The sequence below is a fragment of the Dunckerocampus dactyliophorus genome, chromosome 5 (genome assembly GCF_027744805.1).
Source record: "Dunckerocampus dactyliophorus isolate RoL2022-P2 chromosome 5, RoL_Ddac_1.1, whole genome shotgun sequence".
NCBI lineage: Eukaryota > Metazoa > Chordata > Actinopteri > Syngnathiformes > Syngnathidae > Dunckerocampus > Dunckerocampus dactyliophorus.
The window spans coordinates 33169792-33196622 of record NC_072823.1 but is presented as its reverse complement, the minus strand read 5'-3'; the positions used below and the strand labels follow the sequence as shown (position 1 = coordinate 33196622).

General features: G+C 44.6%; 1 pseudogene; it reads left to right on the top strand.

Moving 5' to 3' along the window:
- Nucleotides 1-5355: 5355 nt before the first annotated feature.
- Nucleotides 5356-9935, top strand: LOC129181162 (uncharacterized; annotated as a pseudogene).
- Nucleotides 9936-26831: the final 16896 nt, after the last annotated feature.

Sequence of the window (26831 nt, the reverse complement as noted above, 5' to 3'; positions counted from 1 at the left end):
GACGGTGACAAACCTTGAGTTACATAAGCATTCAAGATGATATGATGATCAAAACCTTTGCCAAAATGGGAAATGAAAGTTGTCTGTTTATGTTTTTTCTGTCGGAAATGGAGAAGAAATTTTAAAGCGCATGAATGCCCCTTCCAGACACGGCGCTCACCATTAAGTGACTGAGCCACCACAAGCACCGGAAGATGGGTTCCAGTGGTTTGAGAAGTCTCAAAATCAAAAAATACAATCTTTTTTTCATGTATTTCTTTTTCAGATTTGATTGGTTTTGTACGCATGTAACAGACATGTTTATCTTCGCCGCTTTCAATCATAGAGTTATTAGCTGATGTCTGCTCTAACTCATTGTTACGAGACGACAATGTTGTTTTAGGTTGTTTACAAATTGTGCACATCTTGATAGCACAAGTATGCTCTTTAGGATCTCTGATAGATGTGTAGTACAATGATTTACATCTAGGACATGTTTTATTGGTCTGACACATGCTGGCCATCTTTTTGATTTTCGGATGCCATTTTTTCTCGCGATGTCGTTCGTAGCATTGTCTATTTGTACAGAATCGATTGCAATCAGCACAGTAGGTTTTTTGAATTGGACCCTGTTTACAATCTGTGCAACAGATGTTGCAGCTTTTTTCACAGAAATGCTTATATTGACACTGATACCCTGTGTGACAATGTTTACAGAAAAACTTCACACCTAGAAATCCCTTAATATTATTTATCCCATAAAAATGATTATTGTGTAAAAGCAGATAGCGTATTGTGTCTCGTTCGGGTGTTCCTGTTTGAAATGTAACCAGGTTGTTGTTTTTTTCTCTGTCAGACGTTTGGTAAAAGATAACAATTTTACACGCTAACAGCTCCTCAAATTTGACAACATCATCGAATGTGACCATTTTATCAGCAGTCAGACCTGCTCTGGTATGGATGTCCCAGCCTGCCTTTATGGCTTCCATCATCGTCAACTTGGGATTTGTCAGTAATGCCAGATTTACAGCAAAACATGTTTGATCGGGATTGGGGAGTACAAATAAATGTCGTGCTTTTTTCTTCACAATTTCGCTCGCAAGACATGATTCAATTCGTCTCTTACCCCCTCCCCGCGGAGCCTTCACAAAATTGACAATTAGCTCAAGCGATCCATCGGTGAAAACAGACATATTACTCTGGACTAATCTGTCTAAAAGTTCCTGTAATTGTGACACTGTCCCCTCTCCATAACGCACGCTCATTGAGACATCGTCTTGCAAACGATCAGCACGCAGATTAACTTGGATAACGTCATTTGGTTGGACATCAGCTCTGTGAATCATGCTTGAAATCCTATCGCGAAAACCATTTGTGACATTCAAATAAAATTCACGAAAATTGGGAATTGCAGATGGTGGTGGAAAGCGAAGGAAAGAGCGAATCTCAACATTATTAAATCTTTCACGGTTTGTGACATGCATGTCATCACTAGTGCAAGGTGCTGGAACATTAACAGCCGCACTATTTGTGTTGTTTATCCCCATAGATGTGGATTGACCCTCATTACTCTGATTGATGACGCTCTCTGTCTGTTCACCCTCGCCCCCACCCCCCACCTGATGGCCTCTTTCCAGAATGTTGAGTGCATCACAACACTGACTGTCTGATGGAGACCAAGGGTCATCTATTTGACTGTTGAGTGCATCACAACACTGACTGTCTGATGGAGACCACGGGTCATCTATTTGACTGTTGAGTGCATCACAACACTGACTGTTTGATGGAGACCAAGGTCCTGAGTCAACATTGCTTTGCGATACGGGCGAAGGAACGGGGGAGGGGTATCTGTACATTTGGAGTAAGGAAATTAGCTCATCAGGGGATGGAAGAAAAACTTCTCCCCCTCTTTCAGGTGAATCATGCCGAGCCTGAATTGGGCTATTTTGGGGAGAAGGCTGATTAGCCCGGCCTTCGGATCTTTGACAGTTGATCTCTGAGATCAACTGGAGAAGATGCTCTCTAATTTCAGGGGAATTGTTGTGATCTGATTCCGCACTGCTATGCGGAACGGGGGAGGGGTATCTGTACATTTGGAGTAAGGAAATTAGCTCATCAGGGGATGGAAGAAAAACTTCTCCCCCTCTTTCAGGTGAATCATGCTGAGGCAGAATTGGACTGTTTCGGGGAGAACCCTGATTAGCCCCGCCTTCGGATCTTTCTCGGTTTATCTCAGAGATCAAGTGGAGGAGATGCTCTCTAATTTCAGGGGAATTGTTGTGATCTGGTTCAGCCATTTGTCTTTATCACCCGATCAAAAATTAGTCTTCAAATTGCAACCTGCGATGGACTCTTTGTGGCAGTGTTCTTTGTTCACGAGTGGCACGTCTAGCGTTAGCTGAATATGAATTGACGGAATGCCTGGCGTCTAACGTTCTGTCTAAGTTGATTATATATATTCTCAATCATGCGGCGATTTAAACATGCTATATCATACATGTATCTTCTGAACACTTGTTCGACAATTAGCACAGAGGTGTTGAAATCCACTGTTTCAGTTCCATCACTGTCTGAGACTATATCCCTCTGATTTAGAGCTTGCATGTCAACATATTCTCTTTCACTATCTGGAAAATAATGAAATCTTTCCTGGTTGTAGACTCCAGCGTCAGATGTCTCCTCCTGTCCCGTTTCTTGTCCCACATCGGACTCTGCTGTGTTTTCCTCGAATTCTGTGTCGTTTTCTCCCTCTGTCACATCCAGCGTTGAGGGCGTCAGTGGCGCAATCCCTATAACAGAGCAGACTCTGTTATTCATCAACATTTACACAGTACAAACAGAGATAATTGTCGACATAAATATGAATTCATCAAAACCGACACACATTTGTTTAACTTACCGTGACTTGAGTTTGGACTTGTAAACCCCACAATAAAATGCAGTGGGTTTTGGACCGGCGGTGTTAAAGTGTTTTCCACGAATCCCGAAGTCTGTCCCCAAACTGTCCCGTCTATCGTAGAGCGATCGCCCTCTGCAAATCCTGTGTCAGAGAGGATCTTGTTAGTCATCAGCATTTACACAAAACATAAAGAGCTAATTCCCGACATCATCCTGTATTAAACTAAACCTACACACGATTGTTTACCTTGTGCCTGGTTTTGAGGCGTTATAAAGTCCACATTAAATCCCTGCATTGGGTTTTGGACCGGTGACACTAGGGCCACTGGTGGCGGTGAAGTCAGATCGATCACTGGAAATCAAACATACTCAATTTATTTTATTTTCCCCAATATATATTATATAATCAACATCCTTGCTCTCTCTCTCTCTCTCTCTCTCAGAGGTAGAGAGACATGCGCAGACACTCACACACACACACACACACACACACACACACACACACGCACACAGGCACACAGGCACGCACGCACACAGGCACGCACGCACACACACGCACCCTGAGAAACATAAACCTCTAAAAGAAATTTCTTTCAGCTACATGATTTGAAAACGTACCTTCAATTGGTGAAGATGCAGCTCTCCTGTAAGTAGAAAAACAAATTTACCTTTCAGGCTAAACACCCTAGATAAATTATATACAATATGAAACTTACGCACATGCAACAGCCCATGTCAATGTCCGATGTCTTGTAGTCGTCTCCAGGCTCTGTGTTCAAACTCTCTGTCTTGACGTTGTTCGCTGATTTTTGCGAGTGATCTGGAAACCTACCGTCGACACTTGCCTTTTACACCATTTTATACAATAGGGGAGGAATGTTTAAGTGCCAGATATGTTTTTTAAAGCCTCAATCACATTGTCTTTTTTATACAAACCATGAGGCCCCTAGTATTGATTAGAGTTAGCTAAAAAAGACCCCCACGGATCAGTCCAAAGAAACCCCCATCTACTATAAAAATGGCATTAAAATGATCTCATGTGAACCATGGGCCCCTGCTATTGACACGGGAGCCATGAGGCCCCCGCTATTGATTATAGTTTCCTAAAAAACACCCCCATCAGATATATTTTTTAAAACCACAAGCACATTGTCTTCTCCCGTGGGAAAACGAGACACCCTACAGCACCCCACCATTCTTTCTTTTTGCTTGAGAGACCCCCATAGATCACGCCCAGGAAATCCCCATCTACTACAAAAATGGCGCGAGTATTAAAATGATCTCATGTGAACCACGGGGCCCAACGTAATGATCATAGTTACCAGAAAACACCCCCCCCCCCCCCATCAGATATGTTTCTTCATCGCCCCAAGCAGATCCTGTTCCCCAGGAAACATGAGACCCCCACCATTCTTTCTGCTTGAGAGACTCCATACACTAAACCCAGAATGCCCCCCACATACCCCCTCCCCTTCCCTCCACAGCCAGTGAGAGGTGTCTCCCACAAAAATGGCGCGACTATTAAAACGATCTCATGTGAACCACAGGGCCCCTGCTATTGACACGGGAACCATGAGGCCCCCGCTAATGATTATAGTTAGCTAAAAAACACCCCCATCAGATATGTTTTTTAAAACCACAAGCACATTGTCTTCTCCCGTGGGAAGTCGAGGCCCACCTTATTCATAATATATACCGCACACCGCACACACCCACACACTCAAGAGTCACACACACACACACACACACACATCAGCCCCCAAGAATCTCACCCACACCCCCCTCCCCTTCCGCAGCCCTCTAAGACCTCTCTACTCACAGTTTAAAAAAATGATGTCATCTGATGTGTCAAGTCATCAATCATATTTTGACAGTTAGTTTCTGACGATTATTTTTAATGATTAAATTTATATGACGTCATCACATTTTGTCATTTTGTTTCTCTAAATTTCTCTGATGCGTCCCAGTGCATCCATGAGATGTTTCTTTCAAGTCACAAGTCTGGCTAAGCCAGTGACTCCTAGGAAGAGACTAGGTGGCAACCAAGGATAGTTTGGTCAGCTACTGGAGAGACAGTTGGCAGCTCGGAAAGACGGCACTCGGGACAGTATGGGTTAGCACCCTAGCCTGTATCTTTCGTGAGAAGCTACGGAAAGCCCTAAAGAGAAATACCCCCAGGAGATCCAGAGAGGGAGGGAGGATGAGATCTCCAATCGGACAGACCAAAGGTTAATGACCCTCGCAAACGAACCAACTACGAGAATGACATGTATCTGCGGCAAGCTATGCAAAAACATCCGCGGTCTAAAAATCCATCAGGCCAGAATGAAATGTTTGGCGCGGGAGAGCGTGGTACAACGCACACGTCCTGGACCTGGTGAGAGGCAGGAGGAGCCCGGACAGGAGGCAACCCACAGATCCCAGTCCCTCCACGTACCAGAGTCCCACAACCCCAGCAGAGTAGTTCCACAGCAGCGGATTAAATGGCCCCCAGCAAGCAGAAGGAGCGAGTGGCTGCAGTTTGATGAGGACGTGTCCAACATCATTCGAGCCGCAGCCAAAGGAGACGTTGATAGCAGGCTCCAAGCGATGACCACCATCATCGTCAGCTATGGCGCAGAAAGGTTTGGTTGGACTGAGAAGGGCAACACCAAAACCACCCCATACACCATGAACCGGGCCAATAAGATACAACAACGGCGCCAGGAACTTCGAACCCTCAAGAAACGGTTCAAGAGAGCTACTGAGGAGGAGAAGCAACCATTGGTAGAACTGCATAACATCCTGCGGAAGAAGCTGAAAACCCTCCGCAGAGCAGAGTGGCACAGGAGGCGGGGAAGGGAGAGAGCCGGGAAGCGAGCGGCCTTCATTGGCCGTGATTCACTGACTACATTAGCACATGTATAGAGACTGTTAGCACCACCAAGTATTACAGAAAATACCCTAACCAAAAACAGTGGATGAACTGTGATGTAAGGGCTAAGCTACGTGCTCGTTCGACTGCATTTGTCATGGGCACCGCTGATGACTACAAAAAGGCCAGATATGACCTGAGGTCCATACGGGAGGCCAAAAGACAGTACAGACAGAAGCTGGAGGGCTACTATTCCACCTCAGACCCTCGGCGCATGTGGGCGGGGCTCCAGCACATCACAGACTATCGACAGCAGAGTAGCGTAGCCACGTCCAGCCATACCACACTTCCAGATGAGCTGAACGAGTTCTATGCCCGCTTTGACACCCAAACTCCTGATGAGCAGAGAGGGTGGCTGAACCTGGGGAGCACACAGGACTCACCTCTCATGGTGACATCAGCTGATGTGCGCAGGGTTCTAAACAAAACAAACCCACGAAAAGCAGCAGGGCCAGACAACATCTCAGGACGTGCACTTCGGGTTTGCTCATCAGAGCTAGCTGATGTGCTTGCTGACATATTTAACCTGTCGCTTGCACAAGCATCTGTACCGACCTGCTTTAAGTCCACCACCATAGTACCCGTACCCAAGAAGAGCAACGTGACCTGCTTGAATGACTATCGCCCTATAGCACTCACTCCTATTGTTATGAAGTGCTTTGAAAGAATAGTCATGACCCACATCAAAAAGAGCATCCCGGCGGCAACTGTGGACCCTCTACAGTTTGCATATCGCCAGAACCGGTCCACGGATGATGCAGTCAACACTGCCATCCACACAGCCCTTTCTCACCTACAGGGCCAGGACACATACGTCAGAATGCTATTTATAGACTTTCTCACAGGCAGGCCCCAGTCAGTCAGAGTCCACAACCGCACATCCAGCTCAAGAATTGTGAGCACTGGGACCCCACAGGGGTGTGTGCTGAGTCCGCTCCTCTACACGCTCTTCACCTACGATTGCGTGGCCTCCCAGAACAACACCAGCATCATTAAATTTGCGGATGACACTACAGTCATCGGACTGATCACTGGTGGTGTTGAAACATCATACAGAAGAGAGGTGGCGGACCTCATAGCTTGGTGTCGTGATAACAATCTCCTTCTCAATACAGATAAGACTAAAGAGATGATCATTGACCCAAGAACAAGGGAAAAGGAGCCGCATAGACCCCTGTTTATTGATGAGACTGAGGTGGAGAGGGTGAAAACCTTCAAGTTCCTTGGCACACACATCAGCGAGGACCTCACCTGGTCTCACAACACCCAACAAATTCTGAAGAAGTCCCAAAGGAGACTGTACTTCCTGAGAAGACTGAGGAAATTTGGCATGTCCACCACAATCCTGAGTTGCTTCTACAGATGCACTATGGAAAGTGTCCTTACCGCCTCCATCACTGTTTGGTACGCTAACTGTACAACACGTGATAGGAAGGCACTCCAGCGGGTGATCAAGACCTCACAGAACATTGTTGGGGCAGCCCTCCCCTCACTGCAAGACATTTATAAATCTAGAGTCCTACGCAGAACACACAACCTCATCAAGGACAGCACACATCCACAACACTCATTATTCACACTCCTACCGTCAGGCAGATGCTACAGGAGTTTGAAGTCCAGGACCACAAGGCTGGCAAACAGCTTTTACCCACAGGCCATCAGGCTTCTCAACGAAGCACTCGCACATGCCGCACGCAACACACGCACACACTCATAGCACTTTATTTATTTATTTATTTATTTATTTATTTATTTGTATTATTTGCTTGTATTAATGTCTCTTCTGTTGTTGTTGCTTAATTTATTGGTATATATGTTTATGTGTTTATGTTTCTTATGTTCTTATTCTTTCTTGTGTTTCCTTTCTTTTCTTGGGAGTATGAACAGAATAAGATTTTCATTGCATGGTACAACTGCTGTTTTACCATGCACATGACAATAAAACTCTTGAATCTTGAATCTTGAATCTTCATTGCCAATCCCTTCCGTTTTGCGAAACGGCTACTTGGGGATAAGCGCAGCGGCCGGCTGTAGTGCTCAAGAGAAGAAGTGAACCACTTCCTCCAGGACACCTTGAGTGACCCACTGAGGGAACAAGATCTAGGACCCAACAAAGCCCTGCCCTGCCCCACCGACAGCAGAGTTCAAGTTGACGGAGCCTAGCCTGAAGGAGATTGAAGAGGTTGTCAAGGCAGCCCGCTCAGCATCTTCCCCAGGCCCCAGCGGTGTACCCTACCTCGTCTACAAGCGCTGCCCAGTGCTTCTCCAGCACCTTTAGAAGACCCTGAAGGTGATCTGGCGAAGGGGGAGAGTGGCCGACCAGTGGAGGTGTGCAGAAGGAGTGTGCATTCCCAGGGAGAAGGACTCGAAAAACATCAACCAGTTTCGGATCTCACTACTAAGTGTGCAAGGGAAGGTGTTTTTCAGCATTGTCTCAAAAATACTGACCGAGTTCCTCCTCAAGAACAACTACATCGACACTTCGGTGCAGAAGGGGGGATTCCTGGAGCCCCTGGCTGCCTAGAGCACACCAGAGTAGTGACACAGCTCATCAGAGAGGCCCGTGAGAACAGAGGTGACCTTACTGTGTTGTGGTTGGACCTGACAAACGCCTACGGGTCCATCCCACACAAACTAGTGGAGCTTGCCCTACACCTCCACCATGTTCCCAGCAAGATCAAGCTCCTGATTTTGGATTATTACTCCAACTTCAGGCTCAGGTTCACTTCTGGGTCAGTAACATCAGACTGGCATCACCTTGGGAAAGGAATAATTACCGGTTGTACCATCACTATTACCCTTTTCGCATTGGATGAACATGGTGGTTAAGGCTGCGGAGGTGGAATGCAGAGGGCCCCTATTTAGATCAGGCGTTCGCCAGCCCCTTATAAGAGCCTACATGGATGACCTTACCATCACAACAATATCGGTCCCAGGGAGTAGGTGGATCTTGCAAGGTCTGGAGAGACTCATCACATGGGCTAGGATGAGCTTCAAGTCCTCCAAGTCAAGGTCCATGGTACTGGAAAGGGGGAAGGTGATGGACAAATTCCGGTTTTCTATCTTTGGATCTGCAATCCCATCCATTACAGATCAAGCAGTCAAGAGCCTCGGTAAGTTCTTTGACTCGAGCCTGAAAGACTCGAGGGGCGTGGCTCACTGAAGTGGACAAGTCCGGCCTGCCTGGTAGATTTAAAGTCTGGATCTACCAGCACTCCAATCTGCCCACAGTCTTGTGGCTGGAGGAAGAGCGAGTGAGCAGGGTAGTGGGACTCCGGCAGCAAGGGACCTGGACAAGATGGGAGAGCACGTTGCAGCGTAAAGTCACCTGGTCAAACATCATGCAGGCAGACTTCCACCGCATCCGGTTCCTTGTGCAGGTAGTCTACGACGCCAGCGAATCTCCATGTGTGGGGGAAGAACGAGACACCGTCCTGACCCCTTTGCTCCGGAAGAGGCTCCCTGGAACATCTCCTCAGCAGCTGCCCAAAGTCCCTGGCTGATGGTCGCTACCGCTGGCGCCATGACCAAGTTCTGAAAGCAGTTGCTGAAAGCATAGCCTCGGCCATCAGCACCAGCAAAAACCACCATGCTCCGATCAAGGCAGTCCCCTTCATCAAAGGTGGAGAGAGACCCCGGGCACGTCCACAGAGTACATCAGGACTCCTCCACTAAGCCACTGACTGGCACTTGCACGTTGTCCTGGGAAAACAGCTGAGGTTCCCCCAGCACATCGCACCAACGTCTCTCCGGCCAGACATGATCATTACCTCGGAGGCTTCAAACCATCTGATCATGCTGGAACTGACAGTGCCCTCGGAAGAGCGTATTGAGGAAGCCAACGAAAGGAAACGTGCCAAGTACCAGGAACTGGTGGAGGAGTGCAGGAGAAAGGGCTGGAGGACATTTTACGAGCCAAAAGAAGTTGGCTGTAGAGGCTTTGCAGGACATTCTCTCTGCAAAGTCCTAGGCCGTCTGGGTACAACAGGGGCGGCCAAGAAGAGGGCCATCAAATCCGCAAGCGAAGCTGCAGAGAAAGCCACAAGGTGGCTGTGGCTCAGAAGGGCAGATCCGTGGGTTGCTACTGGGACGCAAGCCGAGGCATGATCAACCCCGGCTGGGTCACCAGGGGGAGGGTGTCTGATGTCACGAGACCCGAAACACACAATGAGCCCAGGATACATCACTGATGATGCGTCCCAGGGCATCCAGGAGACGTTTCTTTCAAGTCATCTATGGTGTTTAGCTTGAAAACCGAATTTGTTTTTTCTACTTACAGGAGAGCTGCATCTTCACCAATTGAAGGTACATTTCAAATCATGTAATTGCATCTTACTGCGTCTTTGTGCCTCTGTGTCTGTGTGTGTGTGTGTGTGTGTGTGTGTGTGCAGGGAGCGAGCAGCGGTGGGGGTCAGGATTGGGATGGTAATGTAAATAGCACTGACTGTGTGTGCTTATGTGTGTGCGTGTGGTTGTGGGGGGGCTACCTGCTGCCCGCGGGTCCCACATTGGTGACCCACTAGAGAGGTATATAGTCCACTTTGTGTCAAAAAGGTATTTATGGCATGTCTTGATTGATTTATGGCCCCCTGTCATAAAAGTTTATGACATGGCAATAAAACAATAAAAGTTTATGATATGGCAATAAAACAATAAAGCAATAAAACAATAAAACATCAAAGCGTTTTCACACCTATGTGTCAGGAAGCAATACAATTTTATGGCATACCAATAAAACAATAAAAGTTTATAATATGGCAATAAAACAATAAAACAATAAAACATCAAAGCATCAGGAAGCGGACATGCGGAAGTCATAAACGGACATCTGGAAGCCATAAAACATGAAAGAAGTTTCACACCTATGTGTCAGGGGTCAAAGCATCAGGAAGCGGACATGCGGAAGTCATAAAACAAACAAACAATCATAAAATCATTCCCACGTGACTGTGTTTTCATCCGGCTGCGTGTGGGGGAAGCCCCCATTCCCATACCCCTCCTTTCCTAACGACCCCCCCCCCCCCCACCCCCACCCCCACCACCCCCAAGACATCCTCCGGCCTTATCTGGGTGTGTCTCAGCATGTGTGACTGGGGCCCGCAATACCGCCCCCCGCCGGCCTGTCTGTGTGTCTCAAACATGTAGTTTTCTCATTGAAACAATATAAAACACCATAATAATAATACTGCTAAAACATTCAACACATTGCATCCTTAGCTCACACGTCCCCATTCAAACCATTTCAATCAGCCAATTGCAAAGACAGTCAAAACACTGATCAAAGCAACAGTCAAAACACTGAAAACACTTTTTTTCCACATTCTCATTGAAACAATAGAAATAATACTACTAAAACAGTCAAAACATTACAACCTTAGATGCCAGTCTTTTTACTACAGCTATTTTGTTAAAAATTATATTTTCTTAAAAAATGTCATGATTACCTGTCAGCCGTCCATCCACCAGCCTTGTTTCTTCAATAGCAAAGTACAAATGACACATCTCGGCCACTCCCTCCTGCATCGAGACCACTCCCCCCCCAGCCAGATGATACAATTACTGTTGAAAAATCACAGCTATCAGCTTGACCCCTTGGCGTTAAAACAGACTTTATACATGAAAGCAAATAAAGCTGATAAAGAGAGTCAGAGTCAGGAAGCTGTAAAAAACAAAACAGGAAACCTTGGTACAACTGTCTTAGCACCCCTATGACAAAGTCAGAAAACTTGGCAATTGTGGATCGTTACAATAGTCTAGCCTGACACAGCGGGGGTTCGCAGACTGTTTGATCCCCATGTCTTTACCCTGTGTATGTGGGTGTGTCTGCGCATGCGCGTGTGGGTGTGTGGGTGTGTGTTTTACTCTGACCAGGGGCAATGGAGCATGTACGGACATGCCCTATTTTCTAAAAAATAAAAAAAAAATTAAAAAAAGTCGAACGTCATCAAAAACGTCAGAGGGTGGGGGGCGTGTGGGATCGGACACGGTAAATAAAACACATCTCCGGTGTTCGAGCACCACATAAGATACAACCCGTCGTAAAGCTGCGGTACACCTCATGTGTGTGCGTGGGTTTGGTGTTATAAAAAGAGACATTCAAAAACCTAAGGTCTGCAGTCTGACCTATTGACATCTGGATACACTACATCCGAGACCTCACAATCTATCATGATAAATCGCGGTGAATATACAGCATTTTTTTTATAACACCGTGTAGGCATCAATTCAAATCACACGCTATATTTGTAGATTTTGCTGCACGGGGTGAAATCCACCCACATCCAGAAAGCCGTCCTTGTAAGTACTTTGATAGCTTGGAAATATGTGAAATATGTACAATATTTTAACAATAACATCATAACTTGAAGCTGACATCGGAGAAGAGTTGGGATGCATCAATCTGACACAATCAGATATTGGTGAGTATTGATTCACATCCAGTATGGCTCATATCACTATGATGATAATCAATTAAAAACATGAATTGTAGATTTAATTGATGCCATGAAATGACAATTTCTTTTAAAAATAGGCTTTGAAACTGTCGGGTGGGATGAAGTAGAACACAGGGTGGAGTGTTTGACTCGCACGTTCATGAAGCGAGTGATTCAGCGCAACAGCAAAACAGAGGTATGTGTCGATTTACACTCAGTATGGAATGTATGACTACGATGATAATCATTTAAACAATTACAGATTTAAGTGTCGAGGCTGAGGATGAAGAATCGTCTTCCATGGTGACAGATTGCGAGTCAGCGGGGGGTGTACAGACCATAACAGGTAAGGTCAGCTGTTTATGGTAATAAACAACATGAGATATGATCATAAAAATCTTTCACAGGAAGAGTCGGACGTCGCCACAAAGTTCAAAGTAGAAAAGGAGCGCGCGCAAGAAGGAGAAGGAGCCGAGTTCGTCGTAGGATACTCAAGAGCCTTCTTACCCACGTGGTTCACATCTTAGTTGAAGTTTGGTAATGTGAATTTGTTTGTATTTTTTTCACAATGGACTGTAATATGGATGAGGTTTTCCCTGATATTGTACCTTATGAATTAGAGATGGCTGTAAATGATTTAAATAGAATCCCTCTTGAGCAAAATGAAAATGATCTGGGTCCTGAAACAGTAGATGGTGTTGATGATGATGATGATCCTTTTTGGGCTATTAGACAAATAAATGACTTTGAAGACTTTTTTAGTCCGCTTGAAAAAGCACTCCATCAGCTAAATGCACCACAACCGTACGACTGTACACGGGATGAAGCAACCGCACAAGCGTGGGGAAATCTAGCAGACCCTGAAATAGTGCACCGGGCCCGTTTCAACAATGTGTAAATAAGACGTCTGTTAAATATACCCCAGCCTGAACACGTGCCTGATTTTGCAACCTTTTACACCGGTGTTATGGACAATGTGAACGACTTAGCTGATAGAGCTATAGCCGCGTCAGCACCTGGAGACATTGTGCAGCTGGAGTTGGTGGGGGAGGGTGTGAGGCAACACGTGTCTGTTCAAGTGACTGGCGAATCAGCTGATGTCCATGCAGCGTTTCAAAATGTGCTGGATCGCCTAGTACAATCCAATTTAGAAGTGATGGCTGATGCCGGTCTAGAGCTTGTCGTGCAGGTGGTGCGTGACCATAGAGGCGGGGTCAAACGCAAGCTGGAGAAAACACTTGATTGTGAAATAATTAAAAAGAAAAAACGACATCTGTACATTCTATACAATAGAGACGATCAATTATGCTTTGCAACCCTAATAGCTCTCATGCTAGCTAGCGAGCAGACGTTAGAATCAGCCAAGCAGCGGGGAAGGCACCTACAGCAATGTGTAGGGCTGAGTGATCAGACACCCGTGGGTTTAAATGATATTCATAAATTTGAGACACTTCTGAGTCGTAAAATCGTTGTGTTGTATAGACAAGAGGGCTGCAGACCTCTTTGTCATTTTGAGACAAATTTCCCCAAATCTGCCGACGCTCTGTTTCTGTATTTGGCGCAAAATCACTACTACGGTATAAAATCAACTGCTGGCTTTGCTGGACACAAGTATTGTGTCATTTGTGTCAAGTGTCATTTCTGCTACAAAGGTTATGACAACCCCCACTCCCATCGCTGCCAATGGCATTGTTCTATCTGCACCGCCCCCGAGTGCACGCAGCAAAAGACGGTTGGGATTTACTGTCCTGACTGTCACAAAATATGCCGCACGCAGTCTTGTTTTGACAGACATAAGGAGCGCAGATACGCCACCAAAAAACAGACCCACGTTAGTACGTGTGACTTGTGGAAAAAAAGTCCTGAATGCGATATGACATACTATATCAGCACGGCTGCGAAAAAGCATATATGCCTCACTCGGAGGTGTCAGACCTGTGGTGTGCAACTCCTTCGTGGTGATGAAGACCAACCTCACTTATGCTTCATGCAGCCCTTAACGGTGGAAAAACCCTGCGAGAACTTAATATTCTACGATTTGGAAACCTATGTAGATGAAGACAATAAACACGTGCCATTCCTGGTGTGTACAAAAACACTGTGTGGAGAGGTGCAAGCTGGTACGGTCTGGATTGTGTTAAAAAATGTATCCACCATTTCAGGAGAAATAAGTTTAGAGGATCGACTTTAATAGCTCACAATGCTAGGGGGTTTGACAGTTATTTGATCCTCAATGAAATGGTGAAGATGAATCTCACACCCACCATAATCATGACAGGGAGTAAAGTTCTCTCTTTTACAGACCAAGATTACAAGCTAAGGTACATCGACTATCGTTCCTAACCATGCGTCTCAGTGCTATGCCCAAAGCCTTAGGGTTTGAAAATCAAGCTAAAGGTTATTTTCCACACGGGTTCAGCTCCAAAGAGCATCTGAATTATGTCGGCCCCTACCCACCCCCCAGCGCTTATGGGGTAGAGCGCATGACCCCTGCTGAGAAGGAGGTGTTTCTCACTTGGTACGCAAAAGAATGCAAGGGTACGTTTAATTTTGAGAAGGAGGCCTTGCTGTATTGCAAAAATGATGTTGATATTTTGGCCCAGGGTTGTGCTAGATTCAGAGATGAATTTCTTAGCGAGACGGCTGTAGACCCGATGAGCTGCGTCACCATAGCCTCGGCTAGCATGAAAGTGTTCAGGACCAGGTTTTTAAAACCTAACACGATTGCTATACCGCCCCCTGACAATTACGCACGCCAACACAAATCATACTCTCAAGCCGGCATTCAATACTTGGAGTGGGTGTCCCACAGCGAAAACATATTCATCAGACATGCATTGAACACTGGTGAAAAAAAGATTGGCGAGTACTTTGTGGATGGTTATGCCGAATCGGGTGGTGTAAAGTATGTGTGGGAGTTTTTGGGGTGTTTTTTTCACGGATGCTCTGACTTCTTTCAGCCATCTGAGATTTGTCCATTAACGGGGCGTCCCTTTCAGGAGCTGCGTGACAAAACCCACAAGAAATTAGCATTAAAGACCAAACACGGGGTGCAACTTACAGTAATGACGGAACATGAATGGAATAACATGAAAAAGTCACATCCGCGGTTGAGGGAGTTCCTGCTTCACTACAACGCCCCAGAGCCGCTTTCACCACGTCTGGCTTTTTTTGGAGGTAGAACAAGCGCGTTTACTTTAAGGTACACGGCTGCACAAAATGAGCGCGTGCTGTACGTTGATATCACCTCTCTGTATCCTTATGTAAACAGCAACTTTGCTTACCCGTTAGGTCATCCGATTATTATCCACAAAGACTTTGATGAACCTCAAGCCTATTACGGGCTTATTAAAGCGGCAGTCATCCCTCTGAGAGGCCTTTTTTTCCAGTTTTACCACATCAAACATCCAGGGGTAAACTGGTGTTCCCGCTTTGTCGTACATGCGCCAAAATAAACAACCAGGAGGGGGCGTGTATGCATAATGATGATGAGAGGTTGCTGACGGGGGTGTGGGTCACGGTGGAATTTAACAAAGCTCTCGAGTTAGGTTACAGGGTAGCCAAGATTATGGAGGTGTGGCATTTTGAAGGAGCGAGCAACACCATCTTTGTGGATTATATGCACACTTTTTTGAAGGGGAAGCAGGAGGCTTCGGGATACCCGCCTGATGTTGTTGATGATGAGGGCAGAGAGAAGTACATCCGCGACTATCAGATCCACCAGGGTATTCGATTAGACCCCGCCAAAATCAAATCAAACCCGGCAAAGAGACAAATGTCTAAACTCTTTCTGAATTCTCTTTGGGGGAAACTAGGCCAGAGGGATAATTTAGTTCAAACCCGACTCATCAGAGACCCGAATGAATTTTTCAAACTGCTGTTCTCTGGTAAATACGAGATCAAGTACTTCTCTTTCCTCAACGATGACGTGTCAATGATACAGTATAAATACAATCAACACTACACAGCCCCCCCAGGAAAATCTTCAAACATCTTTTACGCTTGCTTCACAACTGCGTACGCCAGACTGTTAATGTACAGATACTTGGAGAAACTGCAGACACGTGTTCTTTACACTGACACGGACAGCCTCATTTACATTGTTAAAGAGGGGGAAACACCTCTCGAGTTGGGGGATTACTTGGGTGATTTGACGGATGAATTGAATGGTGACAGCATTCAGGAATTTGTAGCAGCCGGTCCTAAAAGTTACGCCTACCAAACCCGAGACAGCAGAAAAACTGTCTTGAAGGTGAAAGGTATCACGCAAACACAAGAGTGCTGTGAACGTGTCAATTTTGACGGTGTCAAAACACTGGTGGAGGGCTACATTCAGTCAGACCGCGCCCATGCCAGCACGCTTGAAACACCTCAGCATAGTATCATACGTGATAAAAAGACATTTCATTTGAAAAACACAACATTTATGAAGAAGTTCAGGGTGGTGTACGACAAAAGACGCCTCCTGCCTGACGGTACAACTCTCCCGTTTGGCTACTAGACCAAAAAATGGATACGGGGCAAGTAGATTTTGACCCTAGATTAGAGCTACCGTTTTCATGTCTGATTTCAGGACCCAGCGGATGTGGAAAAACATTTTTTGTAAAAAGTATTTTGGAAAACTGTGAACATGTAATGAGATGTGTGCCTCAAAACATTGTGTGGATTTATACCTCTTATCAACCCTTGTATGATGACATGCAAAAAACAAATAAAAGACTGAAATTTGTGGAAGGCCTGCCTGACTCATTTGATGATGAAAACCTCTTTCCACGCAACCAGACACATCTTATCATCCTCGACGACCTGATCTTCCAAGCCTCCGATCACCCAGAGGTTGTAAAAATATTCACGCAGTATAGACATCATAGGAATATGAGCGTCATTTTGATGACTCAGAATGTTTTCCACCAGGGTAAATACAGCCAAACTATCAGTTTAAACAGCAATTATATGGTGTTGTTTAAAAATCCTCGCGATAAGCTTCAGACAAGTGTTTTAGCTCATCAGATTTTCCCCATGCGGAAGAAATATTTTTTAGAGAGTTTTGATGATGCCACCAAAGACCCCCACGGGTATTTATTAGTGGATCTGACCCGCACATGCCCAGAACAATATAGACTGAGGACTGGTGTACTCCCACAGCACTGGCCGATCGTCTACATACCTAAAGGTTGATGCCATGTCAAAGCTTTTAAAAAGGAACGCAGCGCTGCTCAGAGTATTGTTTCACGCAGCACCGAGAAAGCGAAAGGATATATTGGCCCACAGCTCTCCAGACTTGGTGAAGGCTTTCTGCGAGATTGCCCTAAATCTTTTGAAAGGACACATCCCGTTATCTCCTTCTCAATACAAAAAATTAAAAAAACAAAAAAAATACATACGTTTACTAGCAAATAAAAAAGCTAGTCTGAAAAGAAAAAGAGGCGCTTTGACTCAGAGAGGGGGCTTTATTCTCCCCCTGCTTGCAGCAGTGGCCCCTGCATTAGGTAGTCTTTTGGGGGGGCCTATTGAAAAGAGATTAATCACAAGACGATGTCTCTGAGGACAACGCAGAAGATGTTTCTCATCTCGCCGCAACAGCTGGAACGACTAAGTAGACCCGAACCGTCCATCCGACAGGATGCCGAGCATGATTTGGATTTAAAGATGAGGGCTGTGTTGGAAGATCAGACATTGAACCAGTATGACAAGGTTAAAAAGTATGAGACTTTGTTACAACGCTACTTGGGGTTCCTTAAACAAGATCAGAATGAGCGTCATTCACTGACATTAACCCTCCCTCAAGAACCCCCGCAGAGCCTCTTCAGAAACAGCAGTTAGCCACAGATACAGTGGCAGCCAGAGAGGTGGCGGATAGGGTGGGGGACGGGGGTGATGGTGGGAGGTCAGACATTTTGGAAGCCTTCCCCACACGTCAACGTAGAAATGCTGAATATGTGTTGCGAAAACTATCCATCGATAAAAGAGGTTGGACCCCGAGGAGTGAATTTGTCTTTAAAGGAAGAGCAATAAAAGGGTCACGTATGACCGATCTGCTCAAACACCTGACATATGACTTTGGAAAAAGAAAAAATCCAGAGCGCCCTCCCAAAGGTTGGAGTGAATTTCTTCACACACTCTCTGAGCTAAATATCCCAGAAACATATATATCCAACCCCCAAGCTCGTGAACAATTCAGGGTTTTCAAAAACGAATCATCAAACGAGGAAGAGCATCAGGATGTTGGAAACAAAAAGAAGAAGAGAGGAAAAACGTCAAAGAGTATAAAGTGGATGTGTTTTGGATAAAAAATGTGTGGTTGATATATTGAATAAAACGCATTAATAACACAAAGCCTTGAAGTGTCTTTAATTAAAATGTTTATTAAAAACTGTCACAGGCAGTGACAATCTTTAAATTTATGAAAAGAACAGGCCAGCTGGCCCCCACAGCTTAACGAATCACGCTCAACAAATGCAGAAACCATAGCATCATTTTTAATCACATCCTCTGTGTAGCAGTCTATGACGTCTCGATAAGACAGACCACACCCTCTTCTGCATAAGTAGTACACACAATGCTGCCCGCAGGTGGTTGATAGTTCATGCTGAAGTTGATGGTTATGATACACGATACCATCAGAATTGTTTTCCAGAAAAGTCACTATACTTTGAGGACAATACTTAAAGTCTGGGGGGGAATCCAAACGAGTCAAAGAAGCTCCCATAGCCGTCCTTTTCAAGGGTCAGGGCAAGCCAGTGCTCTCCATGCAGGTTACGCGGGTGTGTGTTGACAATGTAATAGCAGGGGGGCTTGGGGCGTAGAGTTTGTAATTCATCTGAGGCGTAAACACCCTGAAATAAATCTCCCTGTAGACGTTTCATAAGGGTTTCAAGCTCTTTTCCATTCATGGTCTTAGTAATAATCCACCAAAACCTGCCGCTTTGAATTCATTTCCAGAATCGAGTCGTAACACGCGTACACAATCAGGGTAGTGGTGTGGGGGAGGGGGACTCTAAATCGCATTTCCAGCCTCACTGTGCCGGTGGATACTGTTGATAGAGCACCAGAATCCTCGCTGGGGTTCAGATTAAAAACAAATAGGGCATAGCCCTGTTTAAAATCTCCGTGATCAATACAGAGCGGTATATCTTTTAAATGTCTACCTGTAGAGGTAAACAGGTTATGAAATTCACGGATTGCGTTGCCGCTATTAAATTGAGGTTGAAAGGCTTTGGAGGGTATCTGCCGCCCGTCTTGACACAGAGCTAAATATTCCACATCATGATGGGCAAAGTTGAAGGGGTTAAGATCTCTTCTGCCGACAAAAGCATCATGATTCACAAGGCCCAAAACTACATATTTGGGTGTATTACCAAGAAAAAGATGATCTTGATTACATATGCGGGAATGTTGGGGGATAGAATATGTTTTTACATTAATTCTTGATAGTGGGTAAAGAGTGTTCTCTTTAGCCAGAGCAGCTGCGTGTCCTAAGCTAACGGCAGGTGAGACTGTTACTTTTTTCACAAATAGAGAAGCACCAAGTATTTTCAGGCGGAAATTTGCATCAGGCTGACTCATTAAACAGAAGCTGTCGCTAGCCCGGATGAGTTTGAGTCTAAGATCCACTTTGTTTAAGAGAAGCCTTTCGCTGAAGAAAATATCAGTGTGTAAACTTCCCAAAATGTCACACTCTCTAGAACCAACAAGCATTTGGGCTCTCTGAACCAAACCCTCATTAACATCGTCTCCTGTGATAGCTGTGGAGTCCATAAACCCTCGAGCGTGTTTATAAAACATCCCGGCGGTAAATAGATCAACCTGTCACCGAGGGTCACGTCCACTTGTGAGAAAATTGTATTGATGGGGTAATTGATGATGCCCACACGTGCGTTAGGCTCCAAGCAACTCCCATCCCCGTTGCTTACTTGGATCCTCAGATGAAGCAGCGTGTCTGACAGATCCAAATATTTACTTCCATCACCGGGGATAAAGAATTCAATTGGTCCGTCGTTAGTGAGGGCAGACAGGGGAAAGACCTCAATGTACTGGCTTTGTTCTATGGATAATTGGGTCATGGGGGGTGAAAAAAGATCCAACTCACTCAAGGTGCATTCCTGTGATTTGTGGTGTAATAGGGCCATCTTTGGGGTGATATCCTATGAACTGTGGTTGTTAAGAGAAAATGTCGGAGTTGCTTCTTCAACGTCTTCCTCGCGATACTGATTTATTTTTTGGAGTGCGTCTGCGCTTTTTATGTCCGTTAACACGTAATCCGATAGGTCTCTTTGTAGCTCTTCGAGCTAAAACCATCAGGCCCGAACCACCTTGCCCCTCCTCCTTTCGTCGCATTTTCTCCATCACACGCCCCGCCACGTCGGATGCGATGTTTTTGGCAGCCGTTTTTAAGTTGGGTTGCGCTAGACCGATGCCTTTTTTAACAAGTGGCACAACAAAACGAAATAATTTTGCAAAAATTGACCCCAATCCACGACCATATTGCACAGGCGCTCCGTGAAAGCCCTCAATTGAGCCCCCTGCCTGGTTTCATAATAATGGACGAATCTGTACATATCAGGTCGGGGTTCTACCAGCACCATTTTTTATTTAGACGGTTTGAAATGCAACGTCACAATCACTTTTCCGTGTTGAAACTTGACCGGTTGGTTCTGGTCCGTCTTAATTTCAACACCAATGTTTTCAATATGCCTTCTACAGACAGGTGGATAATAAGCGGGGTTAAGAGAGCGAAATACAACCTCTCCGTACTCCCCTTGAATCGGAACTGTCCGTAAAAGCGGAGCAAACGCGTCACCGACTATCTGATGCGAGGTAATGTCGGTATAAATGAATAAATTATAAAAACCCGCGTTTATATTTGCTGCGTGAGGTGAGTCAATCACGAATGGGCCACACGTAAGCCACTGCCCTGGATTCAGGCCGAGTATATAGGCCAGAGGTGGAAAAAAACGCACGCGATAACGACCACTCCCCTTCCAATTAAACGTGTGTTTGAGGGGGTTGTAATTTAGACCGATTTCTGGAGCTCTTTTTTTAATTACAGCATTTATCTCCTTTTTTATAAACTCCACTGAGTTATAACAGCCGCTATCCAGAATTAATTTTTGGATTTTAAATTTGCTCTCATCAACTGCTTCAGACATGTTCACGTCTGTCTTGGGATCCGGGGCGCCATGTTGCCACATGTCCACAAGATTGAACCCTGTTTGACCATCGGGGACATTGACCCATGTACGCGGGTATGATATCTCGCTAAGAGCCACACGCCAGGCCCCGTCAAGTTGAATATGTTGCGCTAAATTTACTCTGTAGGTTGCCGTTGTATTTCCTGGGAACACATCGTAGCTAGCGTTTGACGGTAATGTCACATAAAAACCTTCTTCCGTGTCAGATTCCATGAGTACTTCTGAGGAGGATTCTATTTGATAGGCTTTATATATCTACTACCTCGCTGTGTGGGACCCAGGAGTCAAACTTTTCAGGCCAACCCCTCCAACGTATCAGGCATTGCTTCTGACCTCTAAATGTACGTCTTTTAAGAATTTTTTCGACGTGAAAAGCCTTATCTTTTGATATTTTAACTTTTTGTAGCTCTGGTTCATAAAACGATCCTTCAATCGGATCCCCGTCGTAAATCCACAAGTTTGTACACGGGTGGGTTTTTTGCGATGCATTCAGCTACTGTAAACAGTTCATTGGTAAAACTCTGCTCATATTTCTTATCAAACACCCTCTCAATTTAGAGATTCTTACAAGGTCCCCTGTTTTGAAATTCATTTTTAACTTTTTTTCATACCTAAGGGGGAAAGTTCCGTACAGATTTTGAAAAACCTGGAGGGTATTTTCTAAATTAACCTGATTGGGTTTCATTTTTATACTACTGTGATACGTGTTGTTGTAACTATTCACTAAATCCTGGAGGATATCAACGTATCGCCGTGTGTTTTTAGCTTTAAAATATTTCCACATCCTGGTCTTAAGAGTTCTATTGTATCGTTCAATAACCGATGCTTTCAGATCACTGGCTGTAGCGAAATGAACAATACCATGCTTTTTCATCAAATTTTCAAATTTTTGGTTGAAAAATTCTTTACCGGCATCCGTTTGCAGCTTTTTAGGTATTTGGCTTTCTAAAAAGATGGATTGAAAAGCTCTCACTACTTCTGCTGCAGTCTTGTCTCTCAACACGCGCACATAGGCACGTTTTGAAAACACATCTATGACGGTTAATAAATATTTATTCCCGTCATTATGACCAGACAGTGCTCGCATATCGCAAAGTTGTGCCTGAAATTGATTTAAAGGTCTTGGTACAAAAACTTTATTCCTGGGGAAATTAACTCTGGCTGGTTTATGCAATGTGTATGCGTCTTGCTTGGATAAAAAGTCTTTAACCTTACTACGTTTTACTTTACAAACTGCTTCATTTTGCAGGGCTTGATGTAATCGCCCCACACCGCTAAATCCAGCCGGGTGTGCTGGATCATAAAAAATGGTGCGCATACGCCGGTCACTCATGGTGGTATGGTGTGATTTTGATCTGATGGCTTATTTTATTTATTTTATTTATTGATAATGTGGGGAAAGACCCTGTGCGCACACACACACACACACACACACACACACCCACACCCACACACACACACACACACACACACACACACACCATCAGGGGGGTGGGAAAGGCAAAAAAAAAAAAAACACAGTACCACATTCAAATGTATATTTTATTTACTTAATGAGCATTAAACCTTGATATAAAACTGACTGATCAACATTTACATCAAGAAAGGCAAGCAGTGACATTAATTCGAAATATATGTTTACCTGGCGGTTGTTTTGTAAACAATATCTTACAGCATCCACAAACAAGGCATAGACTGTAATCAAACGACCCACATTAAATTCATTCGTCCAATGTTTTTGTATATTTTTGATTGTGTCAAACTACCTTCAGACATGTGAACCAGTTTGCAGAGGTCCGGGACATCCATACAGCATTCAAATCCCATTGTCTTTCTCCAGAATTTTTTGATTTTTGTATAATTAGTGGGATAATGGAACAGAGCACACCCCAGTCATTGGAGTTCAGGTCCGGGAGAGGGGTGATGTCATCATTGTCCATCTGAAAAAAACATAGCTCACCCAAACCGTAGTTAAATCTGTAGCCAAAACACCCGGCATGTCCATAGCTTTCTAGAGACCATCGCTCCTCCAGAGGTCCTTTTGGAGGCTTTTGCACTCGCTGTAAATACATGACTGTTTTGCGTGGCGGTTTTGTGATGTCATCACAGTCCCTATGGTAAATAGAGACCGGTGTTTCACTGATTATTCCTTTAGGTGTTGATTTGTCCATGATCCAAATTTTCAATCGCAGCTTTACGACGGGTTGTATCTTATGTGGTGCTCGAACACCGGAGATGTGTTTTATTTACCGTGTCCGATCCCACACGCCCCCCACCCTCTGACGTTTTTGATGACGTTCAACTTTTTTTTATTTTTTTTTTATTTTTTAGAAAATAGGGCATGTCCGTACATGCTCCATTGCCCCTGGTCAGAGTAAAACACACATCCACACACCCACACGCGCATGCGCAGACACACCCACATACACAGGTAAAGACATGGGGATCAAACAGTCTGCGAACCCCCGCTGTGTCAGGCTAGACTATTGTAACGATCCACAATTGCCAAGTTTTCTGACTTTGTCATAGGGGTGCTAAGACAGTTGTACCAAGGTTTCCTGTTTTGTTTTTTACAGCTTCCTGACTCTGACTCTCTTTATCAGCTTTATTTGCTTTCATGTATAAAGTCTGTTTTAACGCCAAGGGGTCAAGCTGATAGCTTTCAACAGTAATTGTATCAGCTGGCTGGGGGGAGTGGTCTAGATGCAGGAGGGAGTGGCCTAGATGTGTCATATGTACTTTGCTATTGAAGAAACAAGGCTGGTGGATGGACGGCTGACAGGTAATCATGACATTAAAATATTATTTTTAACAAAATAGCTGTAGTAGAAAGACTGGTATCTAAGGTTGGAATGTTTTGACTGTTTTAGTAGTATTATTTCTATTGTTTCATTGGGAATGTGGTAAAAAAGTGTTTTCAGTGTTTTGACTGTTGTTTTGCTCAGTGTTTTGAATGTCTTTGCAAATGGCGGATTTAAATAGTTTGAATGGGGACGTGTGAGCTAAGGATGCAATGTGTTGACTGTTTTAGCAGTATTATTATTATGGTGTTTATATTGTTTCAATGAGAAAACTACATGTTTGAGACACACAGACAGGCCGGAGGGGGTGGTATTGGGGGCCCCAGTCACACATGCTGAGACACACCCAGATAAGGCCGGAGGATGTCTTGGGGGTGGTGGGTGTGGAGGGGGGTCGTTAGGAAAGGAGGGGTATGGGAATGGGGGCTTCCCCCACACGCAGCCGGAAGAAAACATAGTCACGTGGGAATGATTTTATGATTGTTTGTTTGTTTTATGACTTCCGCATGTCCGCTTCCTGATGCTTTGACCCCTGACACATAGGTGTGAAACTTCTTTCATGGTTTATGGCTTCCAGATGTCCGTTTATGACTTCCGCATGTCCGCTTCCTAATGCTTTGATCCCTGACACATAGGTGTGAAAACGCTTTGATGTTTTATTGTTTTATTGCTTTATTGGTATGCCATAAACTTTTATTGTTTTATTAGTATGCCATAAACTTTTATTGCTTCCTGATGCTTTGATCCCTGACACATAGGTGTGAAAACGCTTTGATGTTTTATTGTTTTATTGGCCCGTCATAAACTTTTATTGTTTTATTGCCCTGTCATAAACATGTCACGTAGGTGTGACAACGCTTTGATCTTCGTCACATAGGTGTGAAAACGCTTTGATGTTGGGGAGTGGGGGGTGGGGGGAGGGGCATGTCATAAACTTTTATGGCAGGGGTCATAAATCAATCAAGACATGTCATAAATACCTTTTTGACACAAAGTGGACTATATACCTCTCTCCCACTACTTTACACCATCACATAGGAGCTGGTTGAGAGGAGGGAGGGATGTTTGGGATGATGTCTGTGTAGAGGGAGCAGCGGAGGGGTGCAGGCAGGTGTGCAGAGTAATGCAAGCGAGGGCTGTGTCTGTGTGTGTGCACTGGCGTGTGTGTGTGTGTGTGTGTGTGTGTGAATGTGTGTGTGAGGGAGAGACCAGGCTGAGAGGAGGGAGGGGTGTTGGGGTTGATGTGGTCTTTGTATACTGTATGTCCATGTTATATGACTGCATGTAATATTATTGACTTAAATCTTAGACAACGGCACTCTTTCAACACCCCAACACAGAATCCCAGACAGTTTAGTCACTATTGTGTGTGACAAGAAGAAAAGTCGTTTGTTTGCATGTTTAAATCTTTAGACCAAGAATAAAGGACCACTTGTCTTTTTCATGCCTTTTCCAAGAGAAAAATACTGTCTTCTATTCGTGCCCATACGATACAGTCCATTTTTAGTTGGGGCTCTGAGCTGAACACCTGTTTTAGCAGATTGACTTGTTACCTCTGCCAAAGTGTGGATTTAATCAGCATGGTTTATTATCTTGCCAAAGTGCGAGTATATGATTTTGGTGTCCAATTGCCTCCAAATTTGATGGTCAATTGATGGGTCATTAAAATTGGTGGTGGTTGATTATGAGCATGAAGCAAGTCCCTAAGTCCCTATTGACCTATACACCATATTAAGTGTATTAAGTATCCAGTGTTTGTGGATCGTTTTGTCAATATGTCACATAATAACACAATGAAGCAAAAAAAAAAAAAAAAAGTATTATGATTCAAGATTCAAGAGAGTTTTATTGTCATGTGCATAGTAAAACAGCAGCTATACCATGCAATGAAAATCTTATTCTGTTCATTCTCCCAAGAAAAGAAAGAAAACACAAGAAAGAATAAGAACATAAGAAACATAAACACATAAACATATATACCAATAAATTAAGCAACAACAACAGAAGAGACATTAATACAAGTAAATAATACAAATAAATAAATAAATAAAGTGCTATGAGTGTGTGCGTGTGTTGCGTGTGGCGTGTGCGAGTGCTTCGTTGAGAAGCCTGATGGCCTGTGGGTAAAAGCTGTTTGCCAGCCTTGTGGTCCTGGACTTCAAACTCCTGTAGCGTCTGCCTGACGGTAGGAGTGTGAATAATGAGTGTTGTGGATGTGTGCTGTCCTTGATGAGGTTGTGTGTTCTGCGTAGGACTCTAGTTTTATAAATGTCTTGCAGTGAGGGAAGGGCTGCCCCAACAATGTTCTGTGAGGTCTTGATCACCCGCTGGAGTGCCTTCCTATCACGTGTTGTACAGTTACCGTACCAAACAGTGATGGAGGCGGTAAGGACACTTTCCATAGTGCATCTGTAGAAGCAACTCAGGATTGTGGTGGACATGCCAAATTTCCTCAGTCTTCTCAGGAAGTACAGTCTCCTTTGGGACTTCTTCATAATTTGTTGGGTGTTGTGAGACCAGGTGAGGTCCTCGCTGATGTGTGTGCCAAGGAACTTGAAGGTTTTCACCCTCTCCACCTCAGTCTCATCAATAAACAGGGGTCTATGCATCTCCT